The sequence below is a fragment of the Peromyscus maniculatus genome, chromosome 11 (genome assembly GCF_049852395.1).
Source record: "Peromyscus maniculatus bairdii isolate BWxNUB_F1_BW_parent chromosome 11, HU_Pman_BW_mat_3.1, whole genome shotgun sequence".
NCBI lineage: Eukaryota > Metazoa > Chordata > Mammalia > Rodentia > Cricetidae > Peromyscus > Peromyscus maniculatus.
The window spans coordinates 53,583,352-53,600,642 of NC_134862.1; the positions used below are offsets into that span (position 1 = coordinate 53,583,352).

The 17,291-nt window shown below is 39.8% G+C and overlaps 1 long non-coding RNA gene across 1 annotated transcript in view; it reads left to right on the forward strand.

Moving 5' to 3' along the window:
* Positions 1–17,291, forward strand: part of LOC143267798 (uncharacterized) — a 291,852-nt gene that overhangs the window by 47,334 nt on the left and 227,227 nt on the right. Inside the window, exon 2 of the long non-coding RNA XR_013043318.1 lies at positions 8,145–8,205. This is a non-coding gene — a long non-coding RNA (uncharacterized LOC143267798). The remainder of the gene's footprint in view (positions 1–8,144; positions 8,206–17,291) is intronic.

Here is a 17,291-nt window from a genome sequence, read left to right on the forward strand (position 1 = left end):
TTTTTCCCAGTTAATAGTGCCGGGTATGGCATGCACCTTATGGATCAGGCCTTAAATACAATCAAAAAGTGATTGGTTACTCCCATAACATTTCTTGTCATTATTGTATCAGTGGGCATATTCTGCCTGACCTCTTGCTATTGTAGCTCACGGGTTCACAGCTGGGAAGACAAATGGTGACTTTCCTTCCCCAGTAGCATGCATAGAACCTTCTGGCACTATGAAAGCTAGCCAGTAAGAATGAAACTTCCCAGCTGGTGCTAGCTTAATTCTCCATGTCTTATCCCTCAGGTATGTGTCTGGTGTCTTCAGCAACAGGGTCTTACCATCAAATTCTGGAGAGTAATAAAGAGCAATACCAATAGCCTATAATGCTTAGGGGGGATATCTATGAGTCCTCACTAACCGACAGCTCAAAAACAGGTAACAACCCATACCTGGCACTGGTTTGATAGCCATAGTGTCCAGCGGAAGCATTGTCTTCCCCATTGTAGGTAACTTAGTTTAAGCCCCTTTTATATGTATGTATGTATGTATTCTATATTCAGTAGTAAGTTTCCATATAGTGTTTTCAAAAGTCCTTAGTATTAGTTATCCTTCTCCAAACTCCCTCCTCTACCCTGTCCTGTCCTCCTTCATCCTATTTATTCCTTTCTGTTCCATTGTTCTCCCTTTCCTCTTCTTTCCAACCATGTTATATTCCCTTTCCTTGAAGTCTACCTCAGTATATTTTGGGTTTGTTCTTTCTTTCTCTCTTTCTTTCTTTCTTTCTTTCTTTCTTTCTTTCTTTCTTTCTTTCTTTCTTTCTTTCTTTCTTTCTTTCTTCCTTCCTTCCTTCCTTCCTTCCTTCCTTCCTTCCTTCCTTCCTTCCTTCCTTTCTTTCTTTCTTTCTTTCTTTCTTTCTTTCTTTCTTTCTTTTCCTTTCAGTGTTTTCTAATTTGAGGTTACATCTCTTCTTAGAACTCTAGGATGGATATCTTTTTTTTCTCCCAGGACAAATGCTAAGTTCCTTGTCACAATATAGAAATCTCTTCCTAGTCTGTCTTCTGCTATGATGTCTGTGCCAGTTAGCTTTTGTTAACACAAACCTGGACATATCTGGGAAGAAGGGATCTTACTTGAGAGAATGTCTCCATAAGATTTGAGTCAGGTACATGGTTATAGGAAGTATTTAACATATCCAGCAGCTTGTGACTAGAGAGATTGATCAGTGGTTAAGAATATTGAATGCTTTTCTAGAGGACTCATGTTCAATTCCTAGTATCCACATGGAAGTTCACAACTGTCTATAACTCCAGATCCAAGGGATATAATGCCCTCTTTTGGCTTCTACAGGCACTGCACTAGGCACACACACACGGTGTACAGATATATACATAGGCAGAAACATCCATACACATAAAAATGAATAAATAAACATTAAAAAAGAGAATTAAAAAACATTAGAAAAACAACAACAAAGAGTCTTCTGTCCCCCCCCCCCCAGGACCTGAGTTTGATTCCTAGCACCCACATAATGACTAACTAACATCTGTAATTCCAGGTAATCCAATACTATCTTCTGGTCTCTATGGGCACATTCATGTTGTGTTTACCTACAAACAGGAAAAATATTCAGACACATAAAATAAAGTAAATAATTTAAAGTATCTAGCAATTAGTGTAACATTACATGCCCTAATTAGAATGGATGCTAAATCAACAGACACTAGCCGTAAAGATAAAGCTAGCCGATACAAAGAATGGGCTCTTTCTTGGAACCTCAAGAGGGATTACGAACGTTCTGACCTTTGCCCCAGACTTCCAGACACCAGAAGCTGATAACATATACCAAAGGTGGCATAGAGCTGAACTATGCGTGCGTGCGTGTGTGTACACACACACACTTAAACACACGCCTCACTATGTAGCCCTGGCTGGCCTCTAAGACAGACTAAAGGCATATATCACTACTTGACCTCCTTTTGTTTATATTTTTGTTTCTGAAGCCGTCTTGCTTTATGACCCAAGCTGCTCTTGAGCTCACTGTGTTGCTAAGGCTGCCCTCAAAGGCATGACCTTCCTGCCTGATCCTCACAAGGGCTGAAATTTCAGGCATGTTTCACTATGTCCAAATCACTGATACAATTTTATTACAAAAATGTTTAGTTTACTTGGAATTCATTTTTATGTAAAGAATAAGACAAATATATCTTTCTCTTGCCAAATGACTTGTCAGCGATCCCTATAGCATTTATGGAGGCATCTATTTTTTTAGGAGTTCTGATACTTAAAGGTATGGGAATTGCAAGATAGAAATTTATTTTCTGAGTAATAATATTCAACCATGACGCAGTGTGTGGAGTGATGCAATATGGAAGATAAAGAAAAGAATGGTTGCTTCTTTGGGGGAGATCCTGAACACTTTTTTTTTCATGGATTTTAAAGAAGGTCTAAGCTCTTTGATAGCCATTCCTGAAAAGGGTGGAGACTACATGCCCGGTTCTGGAATCTAGATCGGACTTTCTGGCTGATTTCCAATAAGTAGGAGCGGCAAACAGGGATGTCTCTTGTGAGAGACAGACATTGCAGTTCCAGTTGAAAAGGGAAGGGACGTGTTTTAAAAGAGCTTATTACACATCAATAATGCCTCTGAAGAGAAAGAAGAATTTGTGTTGGCTCTTGAAGGACCAACTTTAACTTTTAGCAAAGAAACTGGAGAAGACACCATAATCATAATACATGGCATGTTCAAAGTCACAAAAAATTCTAATTCGCCTAGGATCAAGTTTTGAAACTAATGAGTTTAACAAGACCAGAGGCTATTACAGTCAGCGAGTACTCACAGGACTTGAGGGTAAAGCTGCAAAGGTCTTTTGCAAAATTAAGATGCTCACTTTGTCCTGAAAGCCATTCAGAAGCAAAGGGCTATTTTGTTGTTGTTGGGTAGTCCTTGAGTTCAAATCCAGAGCTTCTTCCATGCTAGGCAAGGACTCTACCACTGAGCCCTACTCCCAACCCTCTTTTTGATTGATTGGTTGGCTCATTAATTCAGATAAGGTCTCATTAAGTAGGGCAGACTGGCTTTGAACTTGCAATTACTTCTGATTCGGCCTCCATAGATACTGTAATTACTTGAGATTATGAATCTATGCCACCAGGGCTGGATCAAAATCCTGTTTATACGTGGAAGTAAATCCCACTAGTTTTCCCAAGGGTAATTGCTATTTTTGTTTGTTTTCTGATACTGGGAATTGAGCCTAGGGTCTTGTGTATGCTACACAATGCTCTATCATTCAGCCACACATTCTCAGCTATAATAAGCATGAAGTATGATGAGATTTTAGTTGAAAAAAACCCACTGTATATATATATAATATATATATGTTACAATATAATATATATTATGTATATATACATATACATAATATATATACAATATAATATAGTCTGACCGGGTAGTTTGTAAAGAGACTGAAAATGATGCTGTCCCATGGTGGTGATGAATTTTATACAATCTCCATCAGAAGAGAGAAAACAGTTTTTAAAATAACACTGAGGGTTGAGAGCTGTGTTACACAAGTGGACCAAAGAGACTTCAACGAGTTCTGACAAACATTGGTATTAGGCAGCATACCAAAAGTATGTGCTATTTTAGCGAATGAGCATAATGAATGGACAGAATTATGTGGAGAAAATACAATTTGGAAGAACTCAGAGCATTATGTTAAATTCTACGGTCCCTTCAATACTTGAGAAGGCTTCTAACAGAGGCATGCTACGGTCAACGTTGTAAGCATTCTGAGATACCTGGAACGTGAGAGTCAGGTGAGAAAGTTGGAAAGACTTTTCCTGTTCTGACATGACAGATGTGTGAGGAAAATGGTCAGGAAACACATGGTTCAGTCAGGAACACAGACTTCTGCTGAACATCTTGTTTGTACTTGTTCTGTTAGGAGTCCATCTTCACAGGATTCTAAGAAGTAGGATTTTCTGTATTTCAAGAGTTCTAAATGCAGGAGGGGGTGGGGACGGAGTAGGATGATAGAATTTCCTGTCGCCTGAACTCACTTCTTCGTGCCTGCTACACCCTGCTTCCCAGCTGATGCACACCAGGCCCCTGAGATGAGGTGGGTGTGAGGCAGTTGGAAAACAACCTCGGTTACCCTCGCATGTCCTTTCCACCATCCCTATCTACCTACCTGCTCCATCCTGGAAAATCACTGTCTCAGTGCCACTACTTAAGGCCACAAGCATAATTCTTCTGCACCGATTGAGACATGCAGTTAAGTCTTTAGGAATTTATGTTGTAGAAAGTCTTTTTGAGCTGGAAACTGCAGTCTTTGGTGCCTCAGGATGTCTGCCAGAGGTTTTCGTTTGACTCCACTGCTGTCTGAAATAGGGTTTACCCGTCCTTGTGAAAACACAGAGACCAAGGGCACGTACAAATGTTTTCCTGGTTGTCCTAGGAACCCTAAGTGTGTGCCTCTGCTAGAGCAACTGCATTCTCACTGAGGCAGCACAGAGCAGAGTGCATTGGATGCTGAACATTCCGGCTCATCCAGCTAAGGGACATGTATTAGCATTTAACTCATAGGGTGCTCTTAGAGACTCAGGCTAGGACTTTTTGATGCAAGCTGCTGTTACACAGACATTTTCCTTGTTTTATTAAATGCAGTTAATAAGATTATGCCTTATTATAGTTCTTTTGGTCACTTAGTACTCTGGTTTGAGTATATAAATCTCAGATACTTAATCTCTCTCTCGGACATATACACACAGCACACACACACACACACACACACACACACACATTTTTCTAATGGGAAAAATATCCCAAGTTTTGATATTTCTTTATAATGACAGTGCCATTCAGAGCTCTTCAATGAGATAGACAGAAAAATAAGATAAAATTAAGCTTATTTCCATTCTACCAATTCATATATATTTATTTATATAATATATACATATATATATATATTTAAATTTCAAACATGCAACCTATGTTGGTCATATATGTCTTCCACTCCAGCTTTCCCTGATCCCCAACACACCTCCTTCCCCACCTTTATTTCATTTAAAAAAATGCATTAAGTCTAGTTAGTACTGCCCAAATGTGCATTGTATGAGGTCCTCCACTGAAGCATAGGCAACCACCAGTGGCTTTCCCAAGATTTATTTTATTTTAAATTATTATGTATGTAAGTGTGTGTCTATATTTGAGTGTGTGCACATGAGTGCAAGTACCTGCAGAGGATAAGGAAAGGCCAACAGAGCCCATGGAGTTGGAGTAACAGCTGGTTATGAACTGGCATGTTTGTTTCTGGGAACTGAACTCAGGACAATACTTGCTGTCAACAGCTGAGTCATCTTTCTAACCCCAATTCATTGATTTATTCTTTGTTTTAAAAGTTAGTATTGACTGGGCAGTGGTGGCACACACCTTCAATCCCAGCACTCAGGAGGCAGAGCCAGGCAGATCTTTGTGAGTTCAAGGCCAGCCTGGTCTACAGAGTGAGATCCAGGATAGACACCAAAACTACACAGAGAAAACCTGGCTCAGCAGCAGCAACAACAACAACAAAACAAACAAAAAAGTTAGTATGTGAAATAATGGGGCTCGTTATAACGATTCACACATATGTGTCATTAAACTGTGTCTTAATTTGCGCCCTTCCCCACATGTTAATGAATTTAAATAATAGTTTGCAGTATGCCGTTTTTTTTGGGAAAGCATCAAATATTTCATATTGTGCTTTATGTAAGGGAAGAGAGGAGAGCACTGGAAGCAGTCACTTGAGTCAGGCTGAGCTGGAGTGTGCTTCAGAGAGACCACAGGTTTCCATTTGTTAATAGTGTTCTGTAGAGCTGGCAGATTGCCAGGACTTGTTTGAAGTCATGACTCAGAATGCATTTTAATGCTGTCCTCTCAACATTTAGTTAATTGAGGCATAGGATTTTTTTTTTTTTTTTGGAGCCTTTCACTGGCTGAACGTGGAAGGGACACACATTACTACTTCTCACACTTTCTTTGGTCAGAATTACTAACAGCTTACTACGGCCAGTGGGACGAGGATTGTGAAGTACATGGTGGTTGGTGAGATCTGTTGGTAGGTCTGTGCTTCAGATGTTACAGCATTATGACCAAGATAACGGAATAAAAGAGAGAGACATTTGCAGAGCCAACAACTTAGATTTGTTTCCTGTGTGTGTGTGTGTGTGTGTGTGTGTGTGTGTGTGTGTGTGTGTACGTACGTGTACGTGCATTTGTTCCTGTAGGTGCGTGCACAAGCCCGAGGTTGATGTCTAGTGTTTTTCTTTGAACTTCTGGTCTTCACATGCTGGTGCACTGGCATACACACGTGCTTTTAGCAGGTGTTTTCAGGACAATTCTCTTTCCAGCCTCAGCCATCTAGGCCACACTTTCATTTTCTGGTGTTATAATTTTCCACTTGTGATCTTCAAGGTCACCATGGATACCAGAACCCAACACTGTGTGGAGAAAGCAGTGATTACTGAAACCTTTTGTTCTGGAAGCAATCTGTGTTCGTTTATATTACATGGACCTGAACTATTACATCGTTCCAGTTAGAGGGAGGTCCTTTGTACTGGGAAATTATACTCATGCTCCTGAATAAACACATGCCTGGTACAACAGCCTCTGTGCTGTCCCAGATCACTCCCTGGCTAGCTACCGTGGTTGTATTAGTTAGCTCAGGAAGCATTATGACATTTCCTATAGCTGATAAGGGACAAGCTGATATGACAGCCAAAGTGAAGAATAGGAAGTGTCCCTGTCCTGTGATAAGGGAAGGGCCTTCCTTAGATGAATGAGCCTGCTAAGAAGCTACTGTATGGAATTGCATGTTACTAAATTTTGTGCCTAGCACATGGGTTTTCAAGGAGAATTTTGCCTTAGAAGTCTTCCTGTCTGCCCATTTACTCCATGAAGAAAATCATGGCTCTTTCCTTTCAGGCTTTTTTTTCTCATTAGGGAGTTGATTTATGATTTGATTTTCATACAAACCTAAAAATTAACATGATTGTGATACCAGGTGCAAAAAGGGAAAAAAAGATAATACATTTCTTTCCATTTGACTTTATTCATTTGGGAGATTTTTACTTACTACTATAAACATAAATAATGATTCAATTATGGGAAGACGTTATTTTGGAGGTGTTGTGTTTACAATGAAAGAGAATTATGACCTCTTCCATTTGGAATTGGAGATTCACACTGCTATCATGGAAGCATGGTGGTCTTACTGGCAACTCCTGCTCTCTCTGTCTCATCTATCTCTGTCTCTCTCCCTGGTGTATTTATGAGACAGATTTTGGTGCAGAGTCCAGGTTGGCATTGAACTTGTGATCCCATCCTCTCAGCCTCCCAAGTGCTGGGATTGTAGACATGTGCCATTATGTCTGGCTTCATTGGGTTTTCAATAATGTTTGAGCATAGAAATGTGGGGGAGCTCACAAAGATTCCAGCTTGTGGCTTCTTTCCAGGGCAGAGAGTCAGAGTTTATGTTGCATAATAGGGTGCAAAGGCATGGTTACCAGGTGTCTTATACTTCAAGGCCTGATCATAAGATGCTTTACCATGGGATGTGGTTACCAGGTATTTTGCAGGGTCTACAATTGGTTGTATGTTGTGCTTTGATCTCGAAAGGGGGAGATCTTTTGCCTCTCCCCTTGCTAGTATATAAAAAGCCCATTAGAAATAAACTTGAGGCTGCTGGGTATTGACCTAGGGCCCTCCAGAAGCTATCCTGTGTCTCTGTCTTTTTCTACACCTACATTTCTATCTATCATTTCTCATTTCCTCATCCCCCACTTTAAGGGACCCTTCGATAGGTTGGGGCTGGACCCTGACACTGGCCCCCTGACAGAAGTGATATTGCTGCAGTTGGCCTAAATCAGTGGTTCTCAACTTTTCTAATGATGTGACCTTTTAATATAATTTCTTATATTGTGGTCTCCCCCAACTACAGTTATTTTTGTTGCTACTTCATAACTGTAATTTTGCTACTTTCATGTATCATAATGTAAATTCTGATATGCAGGATATCTTACATGTGACCCCAGTGAAAGGGATGTTTGACCCCCCCAAGGGGTTGCGACCCACAGGTTGAGAAACACTAACCTAAGGGTTGCTCTCCTTGCAGGATGTGCTGTTACTGATACGGAGGTGCTACTTGTGGAAACAGATCAGGGGCTGTCCACCATGTGAGTATTCACCATAGCCGTCACGATGACTCTGATCAGATATTTGCTTCTCAGAGTCTGAGGACAAAAACAATTCCCATGACTGGACTTAGTCTCAGTTACGTTCGTTCCAAGTCAGCAGCTCTGTTTCCGCGAATGTTACAGCTCTTTGTTTATAATTTTGTCCTAGCGATTAAGCCCAAAGCATGCATACAATGTTACAATGGCTGAGTCAGCCATATACATTGCCTGTAGCCAACTCTTGCCCTTGCCTGTGAGAATTTAGCCCTTTTACTGAGTGTAAATCACTGAGTGAAACTCTTGAACCCTGTACTGAGAGTACTCCAGTGATAAGAAATATTCTAATTATGTTAGATATCACAGTAAGAACTGGTTGGGATCAACTCTGTGTGAGTTTGAACTGACCTATCTCTAAGAGAGTGTATTTTCCACATAGTAAGGGATGCAGAGATAGGGATGACTTTTTATTTAGTTCTCAGTATCCATTACTCTATGATGTTAATTAAGGCTTTTTATACTAGATCTCTCACTTCTAGATTACTTTTCTTTAGGAATTCCCATACTCATTCAACTACTTAAATTAAGGAAAACATTCTCCCATTTTTTAAATTATCTTCAGATACTTCCCAAAGTATCTCAATGTATAATGAGCTGAAGTATACATATGTGTTACAGAGAGGTTCTTACAGACTGTCTCAGACATTGACCTAAGGAAAATGGATGAAATTGCCAGGTGGAAGTGTGGGGATAGTTCCTGGTTTCTGATTGGGTTGTTGAGTGCTGAAGGACAGTAAAAGGCAGTTGGTGACCTCTCCGAAGTTACAGCAGTTTTGAAGAATGATTTAGAGCAGTGGTTCTCAACCCGAGGGTCGGGACCCCTACACTAAGCCTCTGCCTCCAAAAAATATTTACATTACAATTTATAACAGCAGCAAAATTACAGATATGAAATAGCAATGAAAATAATTTTATGGTTTGGGGGTCACCACAACACGAGGAACTGTATTAAAGGGTCTCAGCTTTAGGGAGGTTGAAAACACTGGTTTAGGGGAAGTTCTCTGACTGGTTCCAGGTTTCAGTGAGGACAGCAATCCTGGAGGGGGGTGGAGAAGTAACAAATGAACGATGGATATGCTTCTAGTCCAGACTTTCATGAGTCCCAGAGGCCCACTGGAGAAGCTATGAGATGTAAGATAGAATCTAACACTAGAATCTTGAATATGGTCCTGTGTAGGGGTAAAGATAGTTGTTTATTTATGTAAACTGATGGTCACAGATATTTTTAGAGTTCTGAATACCTGTGTGCTGTGCTTGATAAATACTAATATATTTGGACTAATTGATCTTCTTACTTAAAGTCTGTGTTAAATATTTACTCTGCATTTAAGATTATCCTTAAGAACCAAGAAAGAATGATGATCATGATTGATATTATTCAATGCAAATACAGATAGAACTGAATAAAAGAGTGTATTCATGTTCTGGCTTTCTTGTAACAGTAGCTATTATTGAATTTGACTCATCTACAGGAAGGTAAAGGAGAGCAGCTACCTTAGCATGACTTCAATGCAATAGCAAACATTTAAAACTATAGCAAAATCCTTTTAGGTTTTGCCACATATTGTATCAGAATAATTCTTGAGAATGGGTATGGTGGCTCACACCTTTATCCCCAGCACCGAGGAGGAAGAAGCAGGTGGATCTTTGTGAGTTTAAGTCCAGCCTGATCTACATAGAGAGTTCTAGGGCAAATAGAAATAATTAGTTGAGACTTTGTCTCAAAAAGAAAAGAAAATTCTGGGTTTTGAAAATGACAGTTTGTAAGCTATATTCTCCCAGAATTTCACTGTGTTTTATAAAACACGTAGACAACCATCTTAGGAAGGCCTAAAGGATCACAAGAGAAAACACTAGGATTTAAAAATAAAATGCTACAAAAAACATCAGATAGGCCACTAAATGCTCTGGAAATAGCCTCTGCTAAAGGAACTGACCTACTATAATGCTTATAAACAGTGTTTATACTCAGTGAACTTAGTGGTTCCCCCCCCCCCCCAAGCTGTTTTCCCTTAAAACGATGAGTTTTGACATCACATAGAGTATGTGCAACAAAAACATTTGGGGCAAAGAATCAAAACAGTTTATGCAGATAGCATCTTTGAGACAATCTGGTAATCTTGGCATTTGCGACTCAGAAGCAGGGAGAATGGAATGGGGTCACAAGCATCTGCTTGAAACCTCATGTATTTGCTGGCAGTTGCCAAATGGGTTAGAGAAACAGAGTCTGTAAGATGTCCGTGGCACTCACTTCGGGTAAGAGCACTGGAAAATCTGCATCTGGAGTGTATACAGTGTGGTAGGGATAATTTGGTGCCTGCTAATTTTTTCTAAAGACAGAGGAAAAGTAGCCCTTACTAAATCTTTGATAAATTGACCAATGCTAATTTGCTTACAACATTGTAGAACAAATGTCTTTTTACTGGGGCTGGAGATGTATAGATCCGTTGGTTGAATGCTTGCCAAGCACAAAACCTTGGTTTTGATCCCCAGCACTGCATAAATTAGTTGTATGGTGACAGTCCTAGCTTTAGGTGCATGGAGGCAGGAGGTTAAGATGACCAAGGTCATTCTTGGCAACACAGCAAATTTGTGACCAGCCTGAGATAAATAGCATCCCATATTAAAAACAGAATCTTTTGCTAGCTGTGAAAATGTAACATATAGTAGACAATATATGTGTTTCAAGTTACAACTCAATGACTCAAATAATAAGAATCTTTGTAATATATAAATGTACCATAAATATTTCTTTCCCATGTTTACGATTGACTATTGGAACAAAGTCCAAGAACGGAGCTGTGTGAAGAGAATTCTGAGTGCTTATGAGAAAAAAAGACAAGAGTCTTGTAACCTCAGTCTCTTAAAAAAACAAAACAAAACATAGAATTGCTCTTAGACTATGCTTTCATACTCCTTCCAGGTGTAGCAGATGGGCATAAGTTTATTTCAGATTATTCATTACAACTGGTTATTGTTATTTGTTTATATGCCTTTATGGAAAAACATGGGTGGCTTGTCCGAGGCTTGCCTTTGTGATTGTCCACTTTACTTAAGTGACTCCCTTAACTCTCAGAGTATAAGTTGTCGGATGCTCTGAATAAGTTGGTTGTTGCGTGAGGCTTTAGCTCACCTCCTTTGTCAGCTCCATTCTCCCAGGTCCCATCACCTTTAGAGTGATAGACAGTTGTCTAGATGGCTCATTTTCAAAACAGTGTCCACACTGGATGAAAGTGAGGTGTTCAGGGTCTGGCACATGCTGCAGTCCTGGAGAGAGGAGGATCTGGGGTTTGGGGTTTGGCAGTCCCTGACCAGCTGAGAGTTAGGGGTATGTCATTTTGCTTCACTGAGCCAAGGTCTTCAGCTGTCAAAAAAAAAAAAAAAAAAAAAAAAAAAAAGCAACAATAGGTTGAGTGTTGAGTTTAAAAGAAAAGAAGGCATCAAGAATGATACTGGGCTTGGGTCTAGTCAGTTGTAGCTTCTGTCAACAAGGATACGGGTTTGAGAGTGAGGTGGTGGGTAAGGGCTGGGGTTGCCATTCAGTATTGGTCTTAATAGACCTGAGATGAAGTCGTTACACAGTTTGGGGAAGAGTTGCTAAAAAGTTTGAAAGAGATTTAGGTAAGAATTAGGAAAACGAGTAATCAAGGAGACACTATTATCGCTGGGCTGCCTGGAGTACTGGGCTAGGTAGTGCCTGGCCTGTTCATATTAGCATTCACTTTTTTTTTTTTGTACCAGGAAAGAGCCTGTGACCTAGCTGTATCAAGCGCAGTCTCTCCCATTGAGTTAACCACCACCTGTAGCTTTACTCTAATGTCAAGAACTTCATGAAAGAGAGTAGGAAAGGTCTGTAGACTTCCGCCTACAGTTTGTTCAAGTTCTGGATGTATAAGGATATTCTAAGATTGAAACACTCATTTCAAAATTGAATTTCTAGGAATTTAAGAGTGCACTTTTCCTCTTCATTTGAAAGATGAGTCGGCACTGTTAATTCAATCAACTTCTAAAGTTCAAGAAACATACCTACAGAAACTCAAAGATAGTTGATACTCAACCGTGAGTCATCTTTGAAATTGTGTTTTTATTTTCTGTGGAAAGATCTTAAATTCTCCAAAATCTTAACATTTCACTGGTGGCAGAACCTTCTAACTGGAAGAGAATCCGACTTCCCCCAGGGGTTGATCTACACACCTTCTCAGCATGAGTACCTGAATCAGTACTGTTCAGTTCTCTCTATGGCTTAAAGTTCAGTCCACTCTGGTCTCAGTGTGCCAATATGAAAGTACAGCTGCATAATCACTCATCACCCCAAACTGCTTCTCACAAAATTATGTTCCTTCATATAAAATAAAAATTTTTTTGACAGAAAAACCAAAAACTTTTTGACAGAAAAATCTTCTTTTTTTGATGAAAAAGAAAAGAATAAAAGCTTTTACTTCAAAAGCAGCTTAGTGAGTTCCCCAGTAAATCTCTGCCTTGTATCATTCTACATGTATTCAGTTGCATTGTCTACAACTAAGACATGGATCCAGCCTAGATGTTTATCAACAGGTGAGTGAACACCACAAGTGTGGAGCATATACCATGGAATTTTATTTATCTGTAAAGAAAAATAAAATCATAACATTTTCAGAAAAATGAATACTACTTTAAATAATTATGTTCAGTGAAATAAGACTCAGAAAGAAAAGTTCTGCATATTTCTCTCTCTCATATATATATGATATATTTATATATTATGTTTAAATGATCCTTTATTTGGGGGAAAATGTCATCCTGTTGTCTTCAAAGACACAGACTTCTCAGTGTTTTTTGACTTCTCTCCCTTACTTTGAGATGGCTTTTGTTTTGAAGTAGCCAATCCCTCCCTAATCACAAGTGCTTGTGATGAGGCTTTATTCTTGAAAGGTGAAAGAAAAGAAAACCTCCATTTAAGCAGGCTTTTAGTGTAACCGTGCATTTGACCTAAAGCCAGCATACAAGCTATACTATATCTAATTAAACACTAAATGTACATACTATATAAACATTGCCCCACTTAACGTGCTCTGGGAGTGATGTTGAAGGTTTCAGAGTGAGCCTAAAAGAGGCATCTGTTTCAGGTAATGCTTCAAGAGGATATGGAGTTCTTCACTGTGATCACTGGCCCTTCCTCTGTTTTACTACTCAGCTATCTTAGATGATGTCAGTTTCATTAAAGGTCCTAATGCACAGCAAGGATAAAATTGGCAGCTAAATTGTTCAAGTCCTGTCTATCCCAGTCCCTTTAAGTTTTCTTTTATTTGCTCAGTAAACACTAGAGGATTATAAAAATCCAGCCACTGCATTCAAGAGGGACTTTAACTCAGCAGCAATGTATAATGGTCTCAACTGTCACAAAGTAAGGGTGTTGAAATGACTCTTACCAGGTTGCAGACACACTGGGAGCCCTCTTTTGTTAATTCCCGTTACTGGGTTGGATGGTACGCTCCTGGGCCAGTGAAGAGATTGCTTTTTGTTCACTACTCAGGGGTACTGGACCTTTGTCTTGTGGCACCGCTCCCTGATATAAGGGGTGCACCGAGCACTTACTGAGACTCTGTGCAGCAGGATGAAGACGAAGTCAGTTTGCAGGCATGAAGAGGGGCTTGGTGTTCCCACTCCCCACTGTTGTCCACAGTTGGCTGTGGAAGGTCACTGTGTCTGAGCTCTGTGCTGAGGCTGCAGCCTTATCTCCCAGTACCTCATGCAGTGCTGTTCACTGCTCCTCAGTGCTGGGTCAAGGCTATGGGGCCTGACTGGACAGAAACTGAAGTCTGTCCTTAGCCCTAGGCTGTTTATAGAGCAGTCCAGAGTGGAACAATTGCTGCTGCCCTTGATGCAGTCCATGATTAAAGGTAGGAATAGATGTGGCATATCTCTCTCTCTCTCTCTCTCTCTCTCTCTCTCTCTCTCTCTCTCCCTCCCTCTCTCTCAAATAAGTAAACAAGCAAATATAATAAAACAGCAGGAATATTTATTATCATCTCTAAGTAGAGTTGACCCTGTAGGTAGACTAGAATGGAAGGGATACTCTGAAATACTTGATTGGAAAGAATTCTTCCAGAGCCTACGTGTCCTTAAGTACTCTATGGTTTTTAAGGCAACAATTATTTTTCTTTATCAATAGTTAGGGTACTTGTTTCAAAAATGTGTCCACTGAAACTCAGATTCTTCATTGATCATGCTTTCCCAGGGATAGGTTATATCTTCATTATAGATTTCAATCGTGTGACTATTACTGAGTTTATCTGACTGAGTTAAGTTATTAGCAGGAACTTGAGAGCTAGTGAGTGAAAGGCAGGAAGTGGGTTCTGAGCACAAAGCGCTGTGGATCAGGACTCGAGAATACTGACTATATATACATATATACATATAAACGTCATATATTAATTATTTTTATTTTGAATTATATACAATGTGTTTTGATCATATTCACTCACCTCCTCCAACTCCTCCCCAATCCACCCACTTCCCTACCAGCCCAGTTGTAGTTGTTGACTCAAAAGTGTTGTAAAAGGCAGCCTTGTTCTGTTGGGAAGTGGCAGCTGAGTTGGGGATATGTGTTAATAACATCATATATTTCATTTATAGTTTCCTTTGTGCTCAGCTCAAAGCATATGTGTTATAGTTTCGAGCTGTAAGAGACTGTATTTTCATCGGTAAAAGATGATGAATGCTTTCTTACCTCTATATTTATGCATGTTTTGTAGCAACTGCTGTTTCTTTTCTTCGTTGTGATTGCCACTAGGTAGCTCAAGAGGGCTTTGGGCTCAAGGTGTGAGCCTCCCCGGTGCCATCCCTCATTGTACTGACTGGAAGGTGTGGTCCTGAGTTCTGTCTGTCCTGAGAACCATAGCCTTTATCCTGAAGGAGAAAAATAACAAATGCAGGAGCAAGACGATGTGTGAGAAATTTCTCTATGTTTATCATTAAAGTTTATTTTAGGATAAAAGGGAATTTCTGCTAAGGTAAAACTACTTATCCGTGTCTTTTGAAGTCTGTAGTTGCACAGAAGTGCCATTCTTTAATGTTTTGTAGCTATTCATAGATAAAAATATTGGAAAACCCGAAGCATATAGAAAAGAGTCAGATGTGAAATTAATCATTAATTATTTAAAGCTATCAATTATTAAAAATCTTAAAAGTTGGATCTCAGAAAACATTAAATATATAAGAATCTTCGGTATGTCCTACAAGTCATGGTATTAAGTATTAATAATCATTTCTTGACATGCTCTTCTCATTAATGAGATTTGATGAATGATTGGTCTATAACCAGAGTGATGTAATACTGTAAACTATTTCTTTTCAAGACTAGACACACAATTGCCTCATTAAGTAATTTCTGTTTACTGTTGCACCATGTTCCTGCATTTACAGATCCCAGTTGGCCAAACACACTTAGTATGCTAGGTAAAAATAGATCAACTATTACATTTTGTATTGGAAGTCAGAGTTCTGTACATCTCTCTGAAGTGGAGTGTGATGTGGCTGAACCATGACAAATATAAACATGCTCCTAAGATGATCAGTTACTCTCATTACACTACCTTGGGTTTTGATTTTTAGTTAGATCCCAAAAATTTGTGTGAACTTTAAAATAATATGCACAATCATCACCCTCTTTACTCCCTGTTATTGGGCTAGTGCGGATTTTGTAGGTTTTTGCTCAGGTGCCTTGCTTCGTCCTCTGCTCTTGTTATAGCTTCACATCATGGCAGACTGAAAGCCACACCAGCTGCTCTAGTTAGTGTAGATGAAATTCTAAACGGTCTTATTAAATAAGAAACACAGAGCCAAATACCGAGTTAAAAGCCCAAGAGATCAGAGCACTAGCCAATAGCCTTTAGCTTACCAGTGGCTGCTGTCCTTCCCCTAAGAGAGAGACCTTCTTCCTGTGTCCTGTCTTTTTATTGCCTTTCTGTTCTGCCTTTTCATTGGCTCTAAGCCCAACCACATGACTTCCTCGTCACTGCCTGTCTACACAGACCTCCAGGTCTCTATGGGTTGGTACTGGGATTAAAGGCATGCTGTCACCATGACTGGCTGTGTCCTTGAACACACAGAGACTCTGCCTGCCATATGATTGGATTAAGGGCATGTGCTACCACTGCCAGACTTCTGCTTAATGACTATGACTTCTGCTCTCCAGGCAACTTTATTTATTAACATACAAATAAAGTCACATTTCAGCACAAATAGAATATCACCATAAGTTAGGTTGGTAGAACATACATGATGTATGTATCCTTCAGCTACTCCATCCAAACAGCCTGTACAACTACACCATTCATCTCTGCACATTCCTATGTCAACCATCATTCAAGTCTCACTGAAGTTCTGCCTCATGCCTGGTTGCCTGTGACTGCTCTTTTCTATAGTACCTCTAACTCATTTCTAATGGTCATCAACTTGTTTGCATTACTCAGTGGGGGTCTACTACCAATAGACACATCCTTGGTACTTGCTAAGTCTAAGCATTGTGCTTAGAATGCAGTTTCTCTTATACAGTAATTGAATCTCCTAAGAAGTCTAGTATTTCCCTCATTTTGTAGATGAGGAAGCTTCTCAAGAAATGAGAATGAAGGACTCAAGGTAAAAATGGAAGACAGACGGATTCAAATGTGATTTCTTTTTCCTTTGGTTTTATGAGTCAGGGCTTCTCTGTGTAGCCTGGGCTCTCCTGGAATGTGCTCTGCAGACCACGCTGGCCTCAAACTCAGAGATCTGCTTGCCTCTCAAATGTGTTTTCTTATCTACTAAAGAATATCATATTATACCACTACCTATCACCCCCACCCCGTGTGTATATGTGCAGGTACCCATGCACATGCATATGACGGTCAGAATGTCAACCTCAAGTATCATTTTTGAGACAGGATTCTCATTGGCCCAGAGCCTGCTAATTGGGCTGGGCTGGCTGGCTAGGGAACCCTAGGGAGCCATCTTTTTCAACCTTCCTACTACTGGGATTACAAATCTGCTCTGTTACTCCCAGCTCCTTC